The following is a 25,659-nucleotide window of genomic DNA, read 5'->3' on the forward strand; positions in this document are numbered from 1 at the left end:
CCCTGACAAGCGTTCAGATGCTTGTAACCCTGGCCAACAACATGACCATAACCTCTTGTGGGACCCTGAACCAGAACTTCCTGGATGAGCTGCTCCTGGATTCCAACCCCCAGAAACTGTATGAGACAATAAATGCATATGGTTTGAAGCTACTAAATTTTGGGATAATTTGTCAAGCAGCAAGGGATAACTAATACATGTATCTTCCTGAACTGCTTTACTGTTTGTCATGGTGTTTTTTCAGTTGATCTTCTTGTGTTACTTAAGAATCATAATATTGTCTACATACAATGATAATGGTCTTGACTTTAAAAATCACTTTACTGTTTCCCCATCAAGCCTGTTGCCCCATTTAGGATGAAATTCATGAATTTTGTTATGCTAAGGACATCTATTCATTTATTCTCATCATATTAACAGTATTTTTAAAATCAATAATGATATTGAACTTTGTCAATTTCCCTTAAAATATCTGAGTATTATGATTTTTCTGCTGAATTATTTTAACAGGACTGTGCTTTTACATTGATATTCATAGGCAAGAGTGATCTTATTTTGCTATCTATTGCTCGTTAAATATTGGCTAAGTCTGAGGTTTTTGTGATCTAGCTGATGTTTTTGTAATCAATAGAAGTGGAAGATTTTCTCATTTTTTTCTATGTCCTGCAAGTGGTATAAATCAAAGTAGGAAAACTTTTTCAACAAAGGGTCAGAGAGTAAATATATTATGCCTTGTTGGCTGAATGGTCTCAGTCCCCTGATATTCAACTTAGCAGTGTAGTGGGAAAGCATAAACAAATGAGTGTGACTGTATTCCAATAAAACTTTATTTATGAAAAGAAGAGGTGAACTGAATTTGGCCCATGGCCCATTCCTTGGTATAAATCTGTTTTCTCCAAATTTAATGGGTGTGCAATCTCCAAGGAATCTTGTTAAAACCAGATTTTCCTTCAGCAGGTTTGCAATGGAACCTGAGAGGGCATTACACATTAGCTCCCAGGTGACACCCATCTGCTGGTCCTCAATCACTCTGAATAACAAGGCTTTAAATAACACTGAAACCAGCTGTTTTTAAAGTTTGGTTGAATTCATTTGTGAAAATATCCAGGTCTAGTTCTTTCAAATTTGTATTTTACGACTATTGGTAGTTTTAAACTTTTGATCTCTTCAGGAATTAGTTTTGGCAGTTTATAGTTTCCCAGAAAAATATCCATTTTCAACTAGATTCTCATATTTTTCTGCAAACAGCTGAGCAAAGTAGTTATTAATTATTTCCTTCTCTATTTGTGGTTATTTATTCTTACTTCTTAATTTATACACTTGTGCTTTGATTTGTTGTTGTTTTTTAGTCACAGTCATGACCAGCTCTTTGCGACCCCATGGACTGTATGGGATTCTCCAGACAGGAACACTGGAGTGGGTTGCCGTTTCCTTCTCCAGAGGATCTTCCTGACCCAGGGATCAAACCTATGTCTCCTGCACCAGCAGGAGGATTGTTTACCATTGACCCACCAGGGAAGCCCTATATTACGTAACATTTTATTTATTTTATTTTACTTTTCTACAGATTTATTTTTTTTAAAACTTAAAGCATAGTTCCTTTACAATATTAATAGTGGTGTACAACATAGTGTGCAACATAGTGATTCACTATTTTATAAATTATATTCCATTTATAAAATCTTAGCTATATGTCCTGTGCTGTGTAATATAGCCTTGTATCTTTTTTATTTCATACATAGTAGTTTATACCTCTTAGCCTCCTACCCCTATCTTGCACTTCCTCCCTAACGATACAAGCACTTCAGTGTTCATAGCTAGCATTATTTATAATAGCCAAAATACGGAAGCAGCCTAAATGTCCATGAACAGATAAGTAGATAAAGAAGATGTGAAATATTACTCAGCCATCAACAAGAATGAAATTTTACCTTTTGCAACAACATAGATGGTTCTGGAGGGTAATATGCTTAGTGAAATAAGTCAGACAGAAAAAGACAAATACTGTATGTTACTGATCTATTTCTTGAGTATATTTATTTATTCTACTCTTTCTGGTTTTCCTTTTAAATTTCTGCTTTTGTTTTTATTTTGGTTCTTCTGGATTACTTTTTTCCCTGACTTCTTGAGTTTCATACTAAAGTCAATCTTTCAGAATCTTTATTTTATTAATATAAACAATATTAAGTCAGGAATATTCCACCGAGTTTTGCTCTAATTTTATCACACACTATAGAGCTTGGTATTATTTTTTATATAGGTATCAATTCTTACCTTGATTGTTTCCTTAACTCAAGAATTATTTAAAGTTTCTAAATTTCCTAGATGGTAGGTTTCTTTATTCCCAGTTTTAATTTTATTACATTTTGACCAAAGAATGTTGTCTGTAATGAAATTTCTTGGTCTATCATTAACTCAGAGAGGCCCAATAAATCTCTCTCTACTGATGAGTTTCTTGTAATTTCTGTAGACTTTGTTTCTGGATCTTGAAGCTGTGTTATTTAGTGCATACAGAGTCATGGGAATTTGTCATTGTGGATCACAGCTTTTGTCATTTTGGTGTGTCCTCTTAACTTGTTCAGAGCTTTTCAGTTGTAACTATTAGTCTGTGACCATTTCCCTGGTCCTAGGCTACCTTATTTCTCCACTCTTCTCCAGCAGTATATTGGGCACCTACTGACCTGGGGAGTTCATCTTTCAGTGTCATACTTTTTGCCTTTTCATTTGGAAGAAGGTTCATGACATTGTAAAGGAGGCAGTGGTCAAGACCATCCCCAAGAAAAAGAAATGCAAAACGGCAAAATGGTTGTCTGAGGAGGCCTTACAAATAGCTGAGAAAAAAGAAAAGCTAAAGGCAAAGGAGAAAAGAAAGGATATACCCATTTGAATGCAGAGTTTCTAAGAATAGCAAGGAGAGATAAGAAAACTTTCCTCAGTGATCAATGAAAAGAAATAGAGGGAAACAATAGAATGGGAAAGACTAGAGATCTCGTCAAGAAAATTAGAGATACCAAGGGAACATTTCATGCAATGATGGGCACAATAAAGGACAGAAATGGTATGGACCTAGCAGAAACAGAAGATATTAAGAAGTGGCAAGAATACACGCCACATGAAAAAAGATCTTCATGACCCAGATAATCATGATGGTGTGATCATTCACCTAGAGCCAGACATCCTGGGATGCAAAGCCACATGGACCTTAGGAAGCATCACTACAAACAAAGCTAGTGGGGATGATGGAATTCCAGTTGAGCTATTTCAAATCCTAAAAGATGAAGCTGTGAAAGTGCTGCACTCAATATGCCAGCAAATTTGGAAATCTCAGCAGTGGCCACAAGACTGGAAAAGGTCAGTTTTCATTCCAATCCCAAAGAAAGGCAATGCCAAAGAGTGTTCAAACTACCACACAATTGCACTCATCTCACACACTAGCAAAGTAATGCTCAAAATTCTCCAAGCCAGGCTTCCACAGTGTGTGAACCATGAACCTCCAGATGTTCAACCTGGATTTAGAAAAGGGAGAGGAACCAGAGATCAAATTGCCAACATCCACTGGATCATCAAAAAAGCAAGAGAGTTCCAGAAAAACATCTATTTCTGCTTTCTTTACTACACCAAAGCCTTTGACTGTTTGGATCACAACAAGCTATGGAAAATTCTTCAAGAGATGGGAATACCAGACCACCTAATCTGCCTCCTGAGAAATCTGTATGCAGGTCAAGAAACAGTAGTTAGAACCAGACATGAAACAATGGACTGGTTCCAAATTATGAAAGGAGTACATCAAGGCTGTATATTGTCACCCTGCTTATTTAACTTACATGCAGAGTACATCATGTAAAATGCTGGGCTGGATGAAGCACAAGCTGGAATCAAGATTGCAGGGAGAAATATCAATAACCTCAGTTATGCAGATGACACTACCCTTATGGCAGAAGGCAAAGAAGAACTAAAGAGCCTCTAGATGAAGGTGAAAGAGGAGAATGAAAAAGTTGGCTTAAAACTCAACATTCAGAAAACTAAGATCATGGCATTTGGTCCCATCACTTCATGGCAAATAGATGGGGAAACAATGGAAACAGGGAGAGACTTTATTTTTGGGGGCTCCAAAATCAGATGGTGTCTATAGCCATGAAATTAAAAGCAGCTTGCTCCTTGGAAGGAAAAATATAACCAACCTAGACAGCATATTAAAAAGCAGAGACATTACTTTGCCAACAAAGGTCCATCTAGTCAAAGCCATAGTTTTTCCAGTAGTCATGTATGGATGTGAGAGTTGGACTATAAAGCTGAGCACTGAAGAACTGTTGCTTTTGAACTGTGGTTTTGGAGAAGACTCTTGAGAGCCCCTTGGACTGCAAGGAGATCAAACCAGTCAATCCTAAAGGAAATCAGTCCTGAATATTCATTGGAAGGACTGATGCTGAAGCTGAAACTCCAATACTTCGGCCACCTGATGTGAAGAACTGACTCACTGGAAAAGACCCCGACGCTGGGAAAGATTGAAGGCGGGAGGAGAAGGGAATGACAGAGGATGAGATGGTTGGATGGCATCACTGACTCGATGGACATGAGTTTGAATAAGCTCCGGGAGTTGGTGAAGGACAGGGAAGCCTGGCGTGCTGCACTCCATGGGGTCGCAAAGAGTCAGACACGACTGAGTGACTGAACTGACTCTGAATGAGGCTTCTTTAGCTTTCCTTAGCTATATCTATTTTTTAAAATTTATTTTTAATTGGAGTGTAATTGCTTTACACTGTTGTGTTCGTTTCTGTTGTACAGTGAAGTGAATTACCTATATATCCCCTCCCTTCCACCTTACCCTCGTCACACCTCTCTGAGGCATCACAGAACAGTGAGCTGAGCTCCCTGTGCTACTCAGCAGCTTTCCACTAGCTATCTATTTCACTTGTGCTAGTGCATATATGTCAGTGGTACTCTCTGAATTTATCCCACCCTCCCTGCCTCCCCTATGTGTCTACATGTCTGTTCTCTACATCTGTGTCTCTATTCCTGCCCTGGAAAGAGGTTCATCTATACCATTTTTCTAGATTCTATATATACACAATACAATGCGATATTTGTTTTTCTCTGACTTGCTTCACTGTGAACCTAAATGTCCAACAATAGATGAATGGATAAAGAAGATGTGGTACATATATACAATGGAATATTAGCCATAAAAAGGAACAAAACTGGGTCATTTGTAGAGATGTAGATGGACCTAGAGACTGTTATACAGAATGAAGTAAAGTCTGTTTTTGATGAGACTTCCCTACAGGCCCTGGGCATTTCTGGCTTCTGAAAAAAGTGAATCAAGACCCCTAGGTCCGACAGATGTTTGCCAACTTGATCTGGCTCCTAGCATGGCAAGGCAGTCACAGTATTGCTTCACATCTGTTCCCTACTCCCCAAACTCAATCATCCCTATTGGCCCAGACCACACAACTGTCTTTCTGCTTCAATTTCCCTTCCAACCTCAGCTCCAAGTCTGCCTTGCCTCAGACTACATCTGCTTGGCCAGAGCTTGGGGTCTTCACAGCTTGCTGCATTGACCTGGCCTGGTGGACTGAACTCCCGCAATAATACTGTCAACAAAACTTTGAAAATTATCTCAAGTTCTTGCCGAGCTTGTATTGTCTGTTAGCATGGACCACTCTCTCTCTTCATTGTGATACCTGCATGATACATACCTGAGCTGTCCATTCCCTCTGAATATAATGGACCCACCACTTGCTCTTTCAGGGTACAGCCGTGGCAACCAAGCCACCTCGCCAGGTTCTCGTCACCATTCCTTGTAACCAGAGGACTATCTAAGTAATAGGGATATCTAAGTGATTTATCCCTTGCCTAGGTTTTGACTAAAAACTCTTCTATCCGGCAAATAAGTTTTGGGGATATTACATCGTCTATTTTCCTGCAAAATTCATTTGTCACAGTAAGTAAAATTTTCTCATATGGCCTGCCGGAGACTGTTGCCATTAGCCTTAGTAAGTTAGGTCTTTTTGACTCCTTAATTAATTATAATCTTTACTTCTATCTTATTTGTAACGTTTATTTCTCCTCAAAAAGCAAGAGACTAGCAAAGTATTACTGTCCCTGCCCAAAAATAACATAAACGCAACAATAATATAATAATGGCTTACACTTTTTGAACACTGTGCAGTTTCTGTACTTTACAGAGATCTCAGTTAATTATCACTGGATTCTTATCAGGTAAATTATACAATTGTTATCATCATCATCCTCATTTTATAGATCAGGAAACTGACTCAAATAAATTGAGGAAGAAATTTAAGTTTATATAAGTTAAAAGTGGTGGAACAGAAAGGATACCAGGTCTGTGTAATTCCAAAGACTATAATTTTATCCACTATACTATGTTGCTTACTAGCTGATTTTCACCAAAGCCAAGTAGATTAAATATGTTCTATTGGTTAATAATTTTATGTCCTAGGATAAACTCCATATTAGAAACAGCAAAAGTTTTTGAAGCAAAAGTTACTGGTCTTTCCCCCAGATTATATTCTAAGAATCAAAGTAATAATGGCAATTTATCAGTTATGGAGCACACAGATGTTTTAAATAACAATTTTATATGTTTACTCTTGGATTTTTTAAAAAGCCTTTACATGAATATAATTGTATTAATTCATGTTTAGAAGATCTTATAGACTCAACATTATTTCATCTATTACCTTTGAACTAGTTCCCTTATAAGACAGTGAAATAGAATAAGTTATTCTAGCTGCTGTCAGAAACAACTTTCCAAGCTCCAAAGGTTTAAAAAAGAGAAATTTAGTTTTGCTCATATAGATTCAAATCAAATGTGCTTATCAGGCAAACTTCCAGCAGCTTGTTTAGGGACTTGGGCTCCTTTCTCTTCGGCTTCCCAGGTGGCGCTAGAGGTAAAGAATCTGCCTATCAATACAGGACACTCAGAGAGACATGGGTTTGATCCCTGGGTTGGGAAGATCTCCTGGAGTAGGAAATTGGCAACCCACTCCAGTTGGACAGGGGATCCTGGCAGACTACAGTCCATCAGGTCACAAAGATTTGGACACAACTGAGCACTCATGCAATCAAGGTTCCTTTCTCTGTGGCTCCATCCTCTACTAAGTCCTTGAGTCATATCCAGTCAATATCTCCATTCAGTAGAGACAAAAAGAGGATGTCCAAGAAGTTTTTTTGTTTTTGTTGTTTTTATGGAGAAGCCTAGAAAGGGTGGAAATCTCTTTTGTATATTTCATTGGCCAGAACTCAAGACTCACCATCCCATATACCTATAAAGGAGGTTAGAAAAACTAGTCTGCAGCTCTGATCCCAGAGGGAAGAGAAAGTGTATTCTATGCACACAGCAGGCTCACTCAGATAGTTTGAGAACCTCATCAACTTTTTATTTGGAATGAAGAGAGTCCATTCAGATTTCACTGTCTCCCATTCGAGATCTTTGCATGACTACCAATTCAATTTCTTAATTGAATTCTTCCTTTAAGTACATGTGGTGGTTTTAAAGATTTGTTGACTTTCTTCGATTCTCTTTTACTTAAGAGATGGACTGTCCTTCTTCTTCACCTGCATATAGGTTACACTTAGTGACCTCACTTCTGGTGAGTCGAATAGAGTAGAAATCATTAGATGTCACTTCTAATACTAGGTAACAAGAAGATTGTGCATTCTGTCTTGGGTACACTTCCCAAACCTCTGAGTCACTTGTTCTGAGACAGATCAGCTGTCCTCTCAAGAGCAGCGATGGTAATAGGGCACTCGGGCAGCCTACAGAGAACTGTGGGGGATGCCATCAAGCATGTGAGTGATCTCAGAAGGGTATCCTTCCCCATCAAGCTTGGAGTTAACTGTGACCCCAGCCAATGCCAGGACTTCAGCTCACAAGAGACTCACAGCTAAACTGCTCCTGGATTTCTGGACCACATACATAAGCTGAGATAAAGTCTACTGTTTTAAGCCTCTGAGTTTGGAATAAAAGGTGACACGCAATAGATGACTAATATAATGCATTTTTAAAACCTGTTGTATTTTAGCTCCTATGCTATCATGTGGGTCCAGGCATTCTTCCAGAGACAGTAGAATGGTTCTTAAACTTTACTATTATTTATGTGCAAATCTCTCAGAGTTGATGCTAAGTATTGGCTGTTGGCTCCAGGACTGTGTAATCTGTCGCTGGACCCCCGTATTAGTGCAGCTGCTGGAGGTATGTGAGAATTCTCCATTGCCTCCTGTGTGCAAAGTTTCCTCTTAGAGAGGTGTGCCATGCTGGAGAAGAGTGGTGCTGATTTTTAGTTTCGAGTATGTTATTCTCTGGGGTTTCATCACATGCTTAAGGAACTCCATTCTCTTCCATTGAGTTGGCCAAAAAGTTTGTCACATTTATCTGTAATATCTTATGGAAAAACCCCAACAGATTTTTTTGGCCAACCCAGTATTTTGGTTTTACCAGTGTCTCCCATGACCCCATAAAGCCCAGTTCATTCATCTTCCTAAATTAAGGAGCATCACAGAGATGAGAGAATCCATTCTGATTCTGGCCTTGGGTATGGGGGAAACTGCCATTTTTCTATCAGATTCTATTAGCAAGCAATTTGTTTCAGGTCTCACATTTAGGTTTCATATCAGTCATGCGAGGCCCATAGTCACTGCATCAGTTTTATAGATGCAGCAAGGTAGAGAGCTATGAGGCAGGACAGGCAGAATTTGATTGCAATTCTGTGACTCCAAGTTTCATGCTTTATCAATGAAATCTTCTAGAGCTCCCTTTTCTTATAGGGGCAGAGCTATTACATAGTCTATACCAAGAAAATAAAAGAATTTTCCAGTTGAAACTCAAATGGTTACATCTGTATGTGGAACTTAAACTTCTATATAAACCCACTGATGGAAGCCTGGCAGGGGCTGAACAACTTAGACTTGGTCTTTCTTTTTTTTTAATATAATTACCTTCTGAATTTTTACTTACAAGTCTCTTAGGGCTTTTGCCTTAAAAGAGATCTCAAAGATGATAGAATATATCTCCTTTGCTTTATAGATACACTTATTACTTGGCCTTGCTTCTGGAGTTAAAAAGTCATCTCTTTCTTCCTCAGCCCAAGTAGACCCGACCACTATGTAAAGGGAGCTGGAGTGCAAACACAGGCTGTAGGGAGAACCAGACGGGGCTGTCTGTAGAAGTGCTCTATGCATTTCACTTCCGGTCTCCAAATGCCAGCATCCAAATACTACTCTTGCTTATAGGGTACCATAGCTCTTACCCAGTGTTCATTCTCAATTTCCACTGGCACTGGGAGGGCACGTGACTGGTCAACAGGAGAGAATTCCATGATGAGGTGTGCAACAGCCATATGACGACAACTCAGTACAGCTCTGGAGAAGGCAATGGCACCCCACTCCAGTACTCTTGCCTGGAAAATTCCATGGATGGCAGAGCCTGGTGGGCTTCAGTCCATGGGGTCTCTGAGAGTTGGACATGACTGAGTGACTTCAGTTTCACTTTTCACTTTCCTGCATTGGAGAAGGAAATGGCAACCCACTCCAGTGCTCTTGCCTTGAGAAGCCCAGGGACGGGGGAGCCTGGTGGGCTGCCGTCTATGGGGTCGCACAGAGTCGGACACGACTAAAGTGACTTAGCAGCAGCAGCAGCAGCAGTACAGGTCATTGACTCCTCATTCTATCCATGAACTTGAGATTGGACATACCCCCGGTGCTTGGAGACAGCATTAATGTACCAGCTCTAAATACTCATTTGCATGCAGAATACATTTAGAACATTCTGAGCTGAGAATAAAAAGAACCGATACCTATTTAATGATGCTCAATGGCACTAAATATATTAGTATTGATTTCTGAAGAGAACACCTATTGACTCAGATTTCTGGTCCTGTGAAGTGTATTGTCTGCTGGTTCCAGCAGGTTTCCTTGCCCTATGTAATGACCAGCTCTGTGATCTTCAGCTCAGAGGAAGATCCCCAAATCTTTCTTCTTAAATGAACATTCTGTTGAAGTTAGAAACTGGTAGAAAAGCTCCACGTGGGGAGAGGGACTAAGATGGCCTTCTGCATTGAGTGGAGCTATCAGACCTGGGAAGCAATGATTTCCAGCCTTTGTACTAAAACATGGACTGTGCCTGCAGGGGGCCTGCTGTGCGCAGGGCATTGGAATTCCACAAGCAGCATTTTCAAGTTAAGGACTGAAAGGGAGAACTGTGGAGTGATTGCCCCAGCTGACTGCAGGGAACTGAGTGGATGACTCAATGATTTTTCTTTTCTGGGTATGGTGGGATGAACTGGAGACAATTCCCAATGCCTTAGGAACTCTGCCTGGCACCCACAAAGCCACCAGCCAGAGAGATAACACGGTGAGTCTCCTCTGAGGTCTTTAGAGATTGTCTTATAATTTTAATATATGTTCCCATTCACTTGTTTCTAATTTTCCCTGATTCTAATACATTCTGGCTAGATTCAACAAGCCTTCTCTGACAAAGTCTGACTATTGTGGCATCCTGAGTGGTCTAAGGCACCGCATTCAGGTCACAGTCTCCCCTGGAGGCATGGGTTCGTATCCCACTCCAGACAAGCCAGCCCTTGGGGTTTCCCAGTAGCTCAGCCGGTAAAGAATTGGCCTGCAATGCAGGAGAGCCTGGTTTTATTCCTGGGTTGGGAAGTTCCCCTGGAGAAGGGATAAGCTACCCACTCCAGTGTTCTTGGGCTTCTCTGATGGCTCAGATGGTAAAGAATCGGCCTGCAATGCTGGAGACCTGGGTTTGACTCCTGGGTGGGGAAGATCCCCTGGAGGAGGGCATGGCAACCCACTCCAGGATTCTGGCCTGGAGAATCCCCATGGACAGAGGAGGCTGGCGGGCTACAGACATGACCAAGCACAGCACAGAAAGATTCGCTGCTCAGACCTGCCTTTAAAAGAACTACCACAAGGAGAGCACCTGCCTGACAACCTCCGGATGCTGCCCCTTTGGGTCCTCCCCAGTGATGGTGCCAAGGCCACAGTCCCTACGGGGTGCTCCCAGCCAATGACTGATCACAGGAGGTGACAGGACAGGGCTGCTTCTGCCCAGGGCAGTCCTCCCCTGGTGAAGCTGTGGTTGGGGCTCCCATCAGCCAGCCTGTGACATTCTCTGTGCTCTGGGGCCACTTGAGTCTTCCTACCCCACCCTCATTTCTTCTCATTCTCCTTTCACAGGTGTCAGCCCAGCATTGTGATCTCAAGTCTGCCCCTGCTTACTTGTGCTGCTTTATTATGTACATGTGTTACCTCCACTAAATCTCTTGCAGGTTTCATTCTGTTTGGCATCTGCTTCTCAGAGGGTCTGCACTGGTACAGCTCCCTTTTCTGGGCCCTGCACTCAGCATCCTTGCTCACTTTCTCAGGCATTCAAGCCTTACCTCTCTCCAACCCACCTTGGTCTAACCATCGCTGTGGCTAACGATTTCAGCTTGTTTCCTCCATTCCAGCACCAGGCCTTTGGAACTCCACACCCACTGGCAAGAGAGCCCAACCCCCAGAGGTACAAGAAGCAAATACCAAAGGATCAGGAATAAGAGAAATACTAGTAGCCTTTCCTAATGCTAGTATCACCAGTGTGGAAGAGTGGACTCACAGTCATTTGCCAATACCTTCATGGACAGTTACACTTCAGAATGCAGAATATTTTGAATTTTAGAAAGAAGGTGATATGTTGAATATTATGTAATATACCATTAGGGTCTGTGGCAACAAAAACAGTAATATTTCTACAGCAAGCATAAGTTTTTTCATTAAGGTGAAAAAAATCGAGTAAAAAACATTTTTTAAAAGATTAAAAACACAAGTTTAGTTCAAAGTCTACTTAAGATAAGTTTTGCGGTGAAATAAGTTATTTTTTAAAAAATTTTCCTTTTAGAGATTTTATATCTCTCAATAGAAAGAAGGTACATGGTGGACATCTTGAAAGAAAAAAAAAAGCCTCCCACTTATTAAACACTTGCTTTGTGTTGAGCCAGAGTACTCTATAGCATTATTTTATTTAACCTTCACCTCAGTATTGTGAATAGTCATTTTAGCTCCATTTTATACATGAGGAAACTAAATCTCAAGTAACTAGTCCAAGACCACACAAATGGCAAGCACCAAAGCTAAGATTTGAATCCCAAGGAATCAGCCTCCAAAATTATTGGTCATTCCCACTTTGTCACATTGCTCACCCATGTAAGTATCATTTAACCCTGACTACTCAGTAAGGCATGATATAATAAGACTGGCCTAGAAGTCAGGAGGCCTGGGAATTAGCACAGATTTCATTCTCTGTAGTCTGTCCTCCTTGAGGCTCCATTTCCTTACATGAAATTGGGGTCAGCAATACCTAATTCACACAGTGGTTTTAATAAGGATCAAAGGATAAATTAGGTGTGGAAACATTTTGTGATCACACTGTAAAGTGCCAAAGAAGATGAGACCGTGATGGTAGTGATGATGATATAAGCCATTATTATTGCTTGCACTTCAGAAAACTCTCAGGGCTATAAATAATTGTTTAATTGGCAAAGAACTGGGTGGATGCTTCATCTTCCTTGAGCAGCTCTGCACTTGAGCACCAAGAAGAGTTGGAACCTTGAGATGATCTAAGGAAGTGGGTTTATTTGCAATTGTTGCCCTACACCATTTGACATGGGAAGGAAGAGCTGTTTCTTTTGCACTCTCTGAAGATTCCATATTCAAATAAATAATCACACACACACACACACACACACACACAGAGCAAGGAAAGAAACTTCCAATTTGATTAGCTATGATGCTGACAAGTGAAGTCACTGCTTCTGGAACAAAATTACTGACAGCTCTTTGCCATTAGGACTTTTCTTCAAAATGTCTGGTTTTTGCTTTCTCATTAACATTGCCACATTGTCTGTTTCATTAGTCTCTTTGTATGGGTCAGTTATGGGTGGCTGCTGAATAAGGCAGGGAAATAAGAAATGGTTCCAAGGTGGGCATGGTGGGTGGCACAGAATACAACACAGAGTCCTTGCTGGGGAGTGTGGAACTTTGTGTAGAAAGAGACTGTGTGATTTCGTGTGTTCAGAATGTAAGGCTGGAGTCAACATCTTTAATTTCAGGTTGAACTGGAAAGATAAACAAGAAGCAGAGGATAATTGATATAGAGGTGGTAATAAGTTGCGGTCAGTGTGAGAGATTCTAAATCACCTGAGAAGGTATAGACAGAGTCTAAATCTATGACACAGTGGGTGGTGGGGTGGGCCTGACCACAAAGAGGAGAAGACATAACATAGGTGTACTGATGGAAAACAGCATCCCTAGGTTTTAGACATCAAGGGAGGTCCAGGTATCCCTGCATACTGACTTGCTGATGTGAAGCATGAAAGGTAGTCTGACCTAGTTTTGAAATTCAGCTCTGCCTCTTAAATATATGGGGCTTCCCTTGTGGTTCAGCTGGTAAGAAAAATCTGCCTGCAATGCGGGAGACCTGGGTTCGATCCCTGGGTTGGGAAGATCCCCTGGAGCAGGGAAAGGCTACCCACTCCAGTATTCTGGCTTGGAGAATTCCATGGACTGTATAGTCCATGGGGTCACAAAAAGCTGGACACGACTGAATGACTTTGATTCTTAGAAATGTGACATTGAGTCAGTTACTGAACTACCAAAATTTCAATGTATTCATCTCAGAAATGGGGATGGTATACAGAGTGAAGTAAGTCAGAAAGAGAAAAACAAATATCATATATTAACACATACATATATGGAATCTAGAAAAATGGTACTGATGAACCGATTTGCAGGGCAGGAAGAGAGACACAGAGATAGAGAATGGACTTGTGGACAAAGCGGGGAAGGAGAGAGTGGGTCGAATTGCGACAGTAGCATTGACATAAATACAGTACCATGTGTGAAACAGGTGGCTAGTAGGAAGCATAACACAGGGAGCTCAGCTTGGGGTTCTGTGACAACTTTGAAGGGTGGGATAGTGGGGATGGGAGAGAGGCTCAAGAGGGAGGGGATATATGTAGACTTTTTTCCAGTAGTCATGTATGGAGAGTGGGACCATGAAAAAGGCTGAGCACCAAAGAATTGATGTTTTCGAACTGTGGTGCTGCTGAAGATTATTGAGAGTCCTTTGGCTAGAAAGGAGATCAAACCAGTCAATCCTAAAGGAAATCAATCCTGAATATTATTGCAAGGACTGATGCTGAAGCTCCAATACTTTGGCCACCTGGTGAGAAGGGCTGACTCACTGGAAAAGACCCTGATGCTGGGAAAGATTGAGGCAAGAGGAGGCGACAGAGGACAAGATGGTCGGATTGAATCACTGACTCAATGGACATGAGTCTGAGCAAACTTCAGGAGATAGCGAAGGACAGGGAAGCCTGGTGTGCTGCAGTTCATGGGGTCGCAAAGAGCTGGACACGACTTGGCATTTGCACAACGATAGCTGATTCTCGCTGTTCTACAGCAGAAACCAATACAACATTGTAAAGCAATTAGCCTTCAATTAAAAAACTAAAAATTGAAAAAATAAATGATAGTAATTCCTATATTGTAGGGTGATTGCGAAGTGTATAAAACATTTGCAGATGTGCCTAGAACATGACATATGCTCTTATATATGTTAATGATGAATCATCACCAGAGTCTTCATGTTCTCAGGAAAGGGAAGTCTGCCTTCAGCTCTAGTTCCAAGTCCCCTGAAAGTAGGTCCTGGAGACAGTCAGTGGCTTCTGAGTATCCCTAGCATTGACAGTGTTATACTAAATCCAGAACTGATTTGTTGATTTTATTTAACATCTGATGCTAATTTGGTTGGTTCAATGATTGGAAATAAGTAAAACAAAAAACCTCAACAATGCATGAAGAATCCTCTCAGAACCACACAAGGAAAGGTTGCAGTTATCTGTTTACTATTTCCCTCTACCCCATAAGCCCTTCATCCAAGGGAATGACAAGAAGTGAAACACATTTGAATCCCATCTATTGGGCCACATATAAGTGACCACCTGTCAGATCAACACCTCTCCCATCCATTCTTCCCCATCAAATGCTCATACAAGAGAATGACAAGTCTTAGCCTGGGGACTTGCTTTGACGAGAGCAGTTACTCTACCATCCCAGTAAAGTACTCTATTGGGCGAAGGAGTTAAACAGAAGACACCGACAGAAAGGACAAGAGCCTGGGTGTATCCAGCAATTATTTAGCATGAGCTATGGTACACCCTGGCATGAATGACTGTGGTTGCCAAGGATGACAGTAAAACCCTTTGAACCTGCTGGTACTAGCTGATGGGGACCATTTGTTCTATCACTTACTTGATGTGGGCTTGGAGATGCCCCTATACTTCCATCTGAGTTTTAGTTTCCTTATGTATAAAATGGAATATTGATAAATGTTTCATCCATTTTATTTTTGATGGGGATTAAAGGAGATGTTTTCAATAAAGCAACAGCATAGTGACTGACATAAGATATATACTTAGTATATGTGAGCTGCTAAAATGTCAACATGTGTGATGGTGATGGGAGCAGTAGTCATGGTGGCAGAGGTAGAAGTAATAACACTGGTGGTAAGAGTAGTATGAACAATAGAGAGAGATCTGCCAGGACATGGAAGCAACCTAAATGTCTGTCAACGGAAGACTGGATAAAGAATATGTGGTACATATACACGATGGAATATTACTCAGCCATAAAGAGGAACAAAATAGGGTCATTTGTGTAGACATAGATGGACCTAGAGTCTGTTACACAGAGTGAAGTGAGTCAGGAAGCAAAAAACAAATACTGTATATTAATGTACATATGTGGGATCCAGAAAAAAGGTACAGATGAACCTGTACCAGGAATAGAGACACAGATGTAGACAATGGACATGTGGACACAGTGGTGGAGGAGTAAAGAATGGGATGAATTGGGACGGTAGCATTGATGTGCACACACTACCATGTGTAAAATAGATAGCTAGTGGGAATTGCTGATTAGCACACAGAGCTCAGCTCAGGGCTCTGTGATGACCTAGATGGGCTGGGATGAGGGATGGGGGTGGGAGGAGGTTTTAAAGGGAGGGGATATATGGATACATACAGCTGATTCACTCTATTGTAGAGCAGAGACTAATGCAACATTATAATGCAATTATATTCCAATAATAAAAAATCCAAAAGAGAGAGAGATTAGGAAACCACATGAATTCTTTGCTCTTTCTAGCAGAATGGTTGACTCACACATCTGTACTTCGGAAACTAGACTATTGTTTTACAGATGACATTTCTGCAACAATTTCCTTTTATTTCCCTTTAGCTCTCAGTAAAGTTCAATTTGAAAACTAGAAACTATTGCAGCTATTCCAAGAGTTGGGAGGAGCAGAAGCAAGAGGGGGAGGCTGTTCTCTCCTCGGTCAGAGACTAAAGCCAGAACAATAAATACTAAAATTGGGCAGGACTGTGGCAGCAGGAGCCCAAGGTATAGAAGCTGTACCTTCCCGGCTGCCAAACCCCAAACCCTTCAGTGATTCCCCGAGGACTTCAGGATAAAACTCTCACGCCTATGCATGGTGAACACCAGCATCTTCACCATTTGGCCTCGCCTACCTCTTAAATTCCAACTTTCAGTGTCTTCCACCCTCTGCCTCTTGTGGACACAAGGCCATTTCAGATCCTGGCATCTGTTATGCAGCAGGTGGGGCCTGTGTAACACATGACGAACATCAACTCCTCTTTTATTAATAAGATGTGCCTCATGCCCCCTATTTTTGCAGACTTCCTGAACTTCTCTCTCCTCAATGACTGACCATCTCATACTTGGTGTCCCAACTTTCAAATATTTCTATCAGCATCTGGCAAATGTAATGCCATTTTTATCTTCCTATGAAATTCCTCAAAGTCAGGGACGTGTCTTACTTGTGTTTGTATGTCTGACAAATAAAAGGAATGTAATGAATGCTTTCTAAATGAATGATGAGAGCAAGGGAGGAATGGATGGATGGGTGAATAAGTTAATAAATAAATGGGTGAGTAAATGGAGAATGAGTAAAACCACAAGTGAAGAGACAATCCTGAAATACTCTGTAAGGGGACTGGCACAGTTTTTAGTAATACCTTCTGCCTCCCAATTCCGTCTCTTCACTGCTCAGAACTTGGCAGTTTCTGAATTCTATTTCCTATGTGTCTTGCTCTTTCTTTATGGGGAAGTCAAGATAAGATACAGGCTTGAGGAACTAATGATGATTTGGGTTTTAATTTTACTGATGTGAGATGCTAGGAAAGCATCCATGTGGAACTGTCGAGAGGTTAAATAAAAATATGGGATGCATACTCAGATAAGAGGTCAAATAGCAATATAGATTTGGGGGGTACTTCCCGGGTGGTCCAGTGGCTAAAACTCAGTGCTCCCAATGCACAGGGCCTGGGTTTGGTCCCTGGTCAGAGAGCTAGGTCCCATGCCCCAACAAAGATCCTGCATGTTGCTGCTGCAACTAATAGTTCACATGCCCCAACAAAGATCCTGCATGTTGCAACTAAGACCTAGAGCAGCCAAATAAATAAATATCTAAAAAAGAGAAAGTATAGATTTGGGAGTCATATAAAGCGGTGATGACTAAACACGGAAGAAAGAATGAGACTGCCAAGGGGATAAAGAAGATGGTGGCAGTGGAATAAGATAAGGGCTACTTGGGTAACATGGAGGAAAACAGCAAATAGGACCAAGGAGTCAACCAAACAGGAGGAGGAACCTTTATCCTGAAGCCAGAAAGGAGATACTCAAGAAGAAGATAATGGTTAATAGTGGTCAATTCCAAGAGACAGCAGGTAGATAGAGGGTTAAGAAGAAGCTCATTGGATTTGCCAGTTTACTCAAGTAATTATAATTTACCAATTAGTGGGAGAACTCAGATACAATCTTCAGAACCAGGAAGCTTCCTTGCACAGTCCCAAATTCAGATCAATTCTCATGGAAAGGAAAGAGTTACAAAACTATTCAAACTATTGTTCAAAAATATCAAACCGGCATTTTTGTTCATCAATTCAGATTTAAAATTTAATTTCATGGTACAATGAATTCATACACAGTTATATCTATTAAGGTCACCCACTCTCAACTCATCAGCTTATTCTGGGCATTGATGACAGTAAAACTCTTTAGGAGATAAGAATCAGTGTCTCATACTTCCTGGTGCTCACAGTTTTAATGTGAGCCAAGATTTTCTGACTGTGAAATACTCCATGAAGTTTATCCCCCTACCTTTCCCCTGACTGCTCCTCAATCCATGGTTTTAACAAAACAAATTCTGCAAGAGATTCTCAAAGGTTTGAGGCAAGAGGAGGTAGGGAAGGAAGTTTTTGATTGAGTCTTTTCATTGTTTCAAGTAAAGACACCCATATTTTCCTTGAATTATTTGCTTAGCTCCTCATAAAAAAATTAATCTATTTCTTCTTTCTGCTGCTCAAGATACTAAGGCCAGAATCCAACCAGCTTTTACTGTGCTTATTACTGCAACAATGGGTGCTTAATTCATGAAATTCTTTTTGTCTTCTACACAATGTAAATCTAGAATTCTCCTTTAAGGCAACACTGTAATTAGGCAGTTTGGATTTAAATTGACCTGTAAATATATGCGCACCCAAGGTCAAATGAACAGGGACACACAAGCACCTACATATTACATTTTTCTCTTTCTCTCTCTTTATATACGTATTGTGTGGATGCTCAGTTGCTCAATCATGTCCAAATCTTTGTGACCCCATGGGCTGTATAGCCACATATATTATATATATATTTATGTGTTTACATATACATGTAAGATATCTATAGTCATATGATGTATACATATATATACATGTGAAATAGATACAAGTATACTAGATATAAATATATCTCACATGTACATATATATCTCACACGTATGAGGATAAGATTGTTGGATAGAATCACTGACTCAATGGACATGAGTTTGAACAAATTCCGGGAGATGGTGAATGATGAGAAAGCAGTCCATGGGGTCACAAAGAGTCAGACACGACTTGGTGACTGAACAACAACGACATATTTATATAGATATAGATATAATTTAATGTGAAAGGTCATGGAAAGGTCTGCCATGTGCGCAACAGATCTCTAATGGGGGCATATTGTATAGCACAGGGAGCTCAGCACAGTACTCCGTCCTAGGTGGGTGAGGAGGTGGGAGGAGGTCCGAGAGGGCGGGGACATATGCACATGTATAGCAGATTCAGAAACTAACAACATTGTAAAGGAACCAAGCCCCGGTAAAAAAAATCTACCTGCCCTTCCCCTTAGTTTCTCCCAGAAAATATGCCTTCAATTGTTGAAAATTCAGCACTTTCTGAAACTTAAACTGGGTTAGCAGCAAGGCCTGGAGAAGTAGGGGGTAGAAAAACAAAACAAAATCAAGCCTCAGAAATATTATAAAAGCACAATTAATGTGGAATATTGCAGACCTAGAGAGCTGCATTGGGCTCACCACCCACCCTATCCAGGCTACACTGTCAAATTTTCTGGATAATTAGCCGGCTCTCCTCCTCCTACTTTTTCAGCAGAAGTATTTTTTTATATAATAATTTGAAAAAATACTAAATGCTGATTTTTTTAGTATGTGTGAAATTCTGAATCCCACTTCTCCAAACCAGAATATATCTTTATAATCTCTTAGAGCAGTGAAAATATAACCATGACTATTAAACATCATTTAGCCATGTAAGTATTTAACCCCATAGTCAACAGGTGAACTATGATTAAGGCCTCTTATTCTGGCAGTGCCATGGAAACAAAAATAAATAAGACCTGTCCCCTGCCCTCAAATAGAACACAATCTATTGGAGGAGATTACTCTGCATATAAATAATTATAACACCATGAGATAAATGTTAATGGAAGTATGTGCATGGCCATGTGAGAACACTAGAAATGAAGCACAGAACTGCATGGAGATCACAGGGCAAGGCACTTCTCAGCAGAGCCTGGAAGAAGAGCAAGAAGGCATCTGACCAGGGGGCTAAAGACATCCAGTTAGTGAGAACAGCATTCAGAAAGCTGCAGAAATAGGTCTTGTTTGGGAAATTACAAGTAGCCTGACATTAAGGGAGAGTGATTAAAATAATAAGCTAGAATGAAGGACAAAGGGCTCGTTAGGACATGATAAAAATGTTTCATGTTTTCCCAAATAATGAAGAAGGAAGATTTAAAAAATTATTTTTCTCATTAGCTAGAAATAGGATATAAAGTACTGAAGTTGACCTGGTTACAAAGAGAAGGATTGAGTCAATGAAAAGAGGAGACGCCTGGCGACATGTTGGACTCTTGGTTTTGAATCTTTCATTTTCTTGAGAGAAATAGGTCTCGTTCCAATGGCTGGACATTGTGGTTTAGTTTGGCAGATTGCAATGCAGTGATGAAAACAGAGGCCACATTTGGAGGACTTCTCATTGTGGCCAAGAGGGAGAAGTAGTCTGAGCTGGGGACCTCACCACACCCCTAAAGGACGAACATATTTTCTTCCTTTGAGGTGCTGACCACAGGAAAGGCAGCATCCCAAACTGGGAAGGAAAATATGATTTCAAGAGTTTAAAACATCAAGTGACTCTTTCAAACTGTATTTTGATGAGGTAAGGGTAAATGAATGAGAAACATATGGATTCCGTTTTCCTAAAGATTCATACAGATTTAAAATTAAGGAACAAGGAGCTTGAGGCAAAACATGCTTTAGACTTAATCCAAACATAACTGTTTGAGAAATTGTTTGAAATTTCCCTAAATCTACACAGAAATTCAGTCATGCATCTTTCCATTATGTGCTCTGTGAATTTTACTCAGAATCCAGCCCTTTTGCAAATAATCTCAGTGGTGGAGAAATGGCCTATACAGACTTGGGAAAATCTAGTTACTATGTTGGGTACACAGTGACCTCAGATTCATCCATAAAACATTGGCTCCTAAGCAAGCTTTCAGAGCCCATCCCCCAAAGCCTTCTTCTATCCCTCACCCCAACATACAAATATACTTATTGTGCTAAACAAATTTCACTAGGTTATACTGCCTAACAAGCACAGTTCTTAGTGGCTTCCAGAAACAGAGAGTTCATTTCTCATTCTTGTCTTATTCACATTGTCAGTGAGAAGGCTGAGGTTCTCCTCCATGTGCTGTCTTCATTTCAGTTCAGTTCAGTCGCTCAGCCATGTCCGACTCTTTGCGACCCCATGGACTGCAGCACGCCAGGCCTCCCTGTCCATCACCAGCTCCCGGAGTTTACTCAAACTCCTGTCCATCGAGTCGGTGATGTGGCAGCCTCTATCCAGAACACTCTATTCTCAACCCAGAGAGAAACAAGGCAATGGCAAAACCACAAGGCGACTCTTTAAACTTTTGCCTGGATATGGAATAGATCACTTCCACTCACGGTTCATTGGTCAAAGCACATCATACATCCAAACTTGATCTCAGTGAGGTAAGAATATTCTTCCCACAGGGAAGAGAGGTGTCCCTTAGGAAATGACATAAGAAAGATGGGCAGCAAAAAAAAAAATGGAAAAAACAAACAACAGAATCTACAGTATCCATTATTCTTTCGCATAGTTAAAAATTTGAAATTGTATTTACTTGATTATTTCTTCCTCTCTCAATTTGAAATCTGTTTAAGAGCAAAGATCAGATCTTATACTCATCACATAGTAGATGCTGGTATTAATGGTGTTCAGTAGATATTTGTTGGATAAATAAATCTAGTTTCTGCTCCCCCTTCTGAAAATTAGGCATGTTGATATCTGTTCCTTATAGGAATGCTGCTGCTGCTGCTGCTAAGTCGCTTCAGTCGTGTCCGACTCTGTGCGACCCCATAGATACCAGTCCACCAGGCTCCCGTCCCTGGGATTCTCCAGGCAAGAACACTGGAGTGGGTTGCTAGTTCCTTCTCCAATGCGTGAAAGTGAAGTCACTCAGTTGTGTCCGACTCTTAGTGACCCCATGGACTGTAGCCCACCAGGCTCCTCTGTCCATGGGATTTCCCAGGCAAGAGTACTGGAGTGGGTTGCCATTGCCTTCTCCGTATAGGAATGCTAAGAAGATCAAATTAAATAATGAATTTTCTTTCCTTATTCTCAGGGTATAAAATTGCAGAAACATTTTAGGACAAATAATTGTGGCAGCTCATAAGACTGGTATGAATAAGTTTGCTCTCCAGCAAGGATATTCTTACATACAGTTCTCAGACTTTCCTCCAGTTTCCAGCCTTCTCCCCACAACCCGCAGCTTCAGTGGGTCCCACTGTCAGCAGGAATTGGTTCCTAAATTTTGTCTCTAGGTGAACCTTTTCCAGGATATCTGGTCACATAGACACAGGGTGCCTTATCAAGGCTCTGGTCTTCTCTAATTAACAGGATAAAGGTAGTCTTCACTATTCGTCTTTAGATACTCTGGTTGTTGTTGTTCAGTTGCCAAGTCATGTCCAACATTAATTCATCTGTGCCACTTAAGAATGTCTCTATGAGAACCTCCTTCAGGTTGGACGGAAAGAAGTGACCTGAGAGCCCAGTGAGAACAACTAATCTGTTGCTGGAGACATAAGAGATTTTAAAGGAAGGTCTGCATGCAGATAGGAGATCCCAGTGGAACCCACATCGTGTTCTCGAATTTCCCAGAGAAACAACTAAGGCTCATGTATGTGTTTCAGACTTGCTTTGAAAACAGGGAGCCAGCAGCATCCACAGTACAATAATAATACTGTTGTTGGGTATCTAGCTGCATATTCTGGAGCTTGAAAACAATGTTCATTATTAATCATTGATCAGTTCATTCAACACAAGGAATAAGCTGGATGCTTCAGTGTGTTTGTTATACTTCTGGGCATCATCACTACAATTGCACATCTTTTTTTTTTTTTTTTTTTCTTGCTGGATACAGATTTCATATACCAGTGTCTCTAGTTTCCAAGTACAGACCGTGGAGTTTGTCTTTTATGCATTAGGCTCTTTGGGAGTCCTTATTATATTGGAAGCTATTTGGGAACCTGAACACTTACCAGTTCCAATCACTCTTCGGTGATACTCAAGGAACCTCTGTCTCAGGAGCACAGAATGCCTTCCTCAGAATGCCACTGAATGAAACTGAGGGTGAAAGTCTCTGTCGTGTCCAACTCTTTGTGACCCCAGGGACTATACAGTCCATGGAATTCTCCAGGCCAGAATACTGGAGTGGGTAGCCTTTCTCTTCTCTAGGGGATCTTCCCAACCCAGGGCTTGAACCCAGACCTCCCACATTGCAGGTGGATTCTTTACCAACTGAGCTGTCTAGGAACCTCTGAATGACCCATATCTTATCTCCACATTATGGACAAGGATAGTGAAATCTATTCAGGGGCTGTGGATATGCTTGGCTTCTCCTTCAACTTCACCAATATCCAGAACAACCTGGAGGAGAATGAGTATTCTGATGCCTTCGTAGCAGAGGCCATGACGCTGGGCTTTCCTGCTCTTTGTTTCAGCAACATCAGAGAGTGATACCCAGTGGCCGCCTGCCTGGGCAGATTTCACAACAGGGAAAGAGCTAAGGTGCAGGAAGAGAGGAGGTGAACAAACACCTCTTCCCCCACGCTTCGCATTAGAAGGGTCATTGTGAAATTGCTTGATATTGTCCCTTGTACCCCTTAAGTGCTAATTTCTTCCAGGTTCCTTTTTTAAGCCCTCTTTTCCTTCTATCCATGATATCTGAATGGCCTTAGAATTCAATTTGCCTTTGTATTCTGACAAACCCGTGAAAGTTCAGCCTACATGTCTCTCCTCTGCACAGGCTTCTCTTTTCGAGGCATAATGGACATCTTCATCTGGGTGTCCTGTCATTATTTCAAATATAATATATCCCAAGTGACACTTCTTAAAGTAACATCTGTTTGTTTATTTTTGGCTGCGCTGTGTCTTCACTGCTGTGAGGCTTTTCTGTAGTTGCGGCAAGTGGGGGCTACTCTCTAGCTGCGGTGCACGGGCTTTTCATTGCAGTGGTTTCTCTTGTGGAGCACAGGCTCCGGGGCGCACCGGCTTCAGGAGTTGTAGCGCTCAGGCTCAGTAGCTGCACTTCCCAGGCTCTAGGGCACAGGCTCAATAGTTGTGGTGGTGCATGGGCTTAGCCGCTCCATAGCATGTGGGGTCTTCTCGGATCAGGGATTGAACCTGTGTCTCCTGCATTAGCAGGCGGATTCTTTACCACTGAGCCACCAGGGAAGCCCCCAAACAGTCTTTTGTTCTCTTCAAACCTGCTATTCTGTGTGTCCCTTCATATGAGATTGAGTCTTACCTGGTCACTTCCCCTGCACCAGCTTTCTCATACTAATGACTGTCATATGGAAATCCTCACTTTTCTCGCCTATACCTTCTGCTAGATTGTGAGTTCTCTGAAAGAAAGGCTTTATTATTCATCTCTATAAACCTTCATAATGGAGCCTAAAAAGTGGCAGGTTGTAAATGTTTGCTTTAAAATGACTGAATAAAGTTAAATATTATCATAACTCATGATGTAATCAAGCATGGCCTGGTCAGTTTCAGCAGATTTCAGGAAGCCCCAGAAGCATGTGGACATGGGCCTAGACCAGTTCATTCAAGAGAGTAGGGGTCAAGAGAAAGCTTAGCCCAGTAGCCAGGACACAAAATGTAAAAAGTGTGATACCAGCAGACCTGATTTTCAGTAGTGATCCAGGTCTATCGACAATATCAGGATAAATAAAGGCAGGAGCAGGGCACAGCCCCTGGGAGCTGGAGATAAGATAGGCAAAAGTTAAGAGCAAATGACTGAGTTATTCCCTAATCTGGGAGGAAAGCACAGGGTTCCTGACTCAGGGATTCTGATGGAGCTTAAAGGGGACACTGCTCCTGTGAACGAGGTAGACGTTCATTGTGTCATTGGCTCAGATCTGGGACCCAAGGGCTGGCTTGGCTGATCACAAGGTCAACTCTTATTTCTTGGAGCTGCCAGAATACATGGCTGGGTCTGTGCAAATCCCTGCTATGCTGGTTAGGCTTAGCCTAGCACCCAAGACAGGACTGAGGCACCACATGGGAGGAGAGGACTTATGCTATGAGGAGGAGAACTGCTGCTGCAATAGTCTAAATGTAGCTAAGCATTAAACCTGATCTACAAACTGAGTGAGGGTGTATGGGAACTCTGTATCACCTCTGCAACTTTTCTGCAGATCTAAAATCACTCCCAAATGAAGTGTGTTTGTTTTTGTTTGTTTGTTGAAGTTGGTATAAGACTGCTGACTTTTATTTCTTTGGAAGTTCTTTTTGGTTTGTTTTTTTAAGACTACACCCTTTCCAGAGTTACTGGTTTTAAAATCACCTTTATGTACTGATGTGACAGCACACATAAAGGGTATTTGCCTTTACCTGACAAATAAAAAGTTGACTCTAACTGAATGCATTTAAAAAAAAAAATATCCTTTTGGTTTTAAGTGAAATCTAAAAGTCTGGCTACCATTAATATGGGTCCATCCAGTCTTTTTTTTTTTCTTTCTGGCTTGCTTTTCTTTTCTGTTTATCTTCTTTTTTTAAATTTCATTGAGGTATAGCTGATTTATTGTTTAAGTGCTTTTGGGACAAAACATTTATTAAAGATAATTCATGACCTAGCTAGATTTATAATATTTTT

The sequence above is a fragment of the Cervus elaphus genome, chromosome 1 (assembly GCF_910594005.1).
Source record: "Cervus elaphus chromosome 1, mCerEla1.1, whole genome shotgun sequence".
NCBI classification, from domain to species: Eukaryota; Metazoa; Chordata; class Mammalia; order Artiodactyla; family Cervidae; genus Cervus; species Cervus elaphus.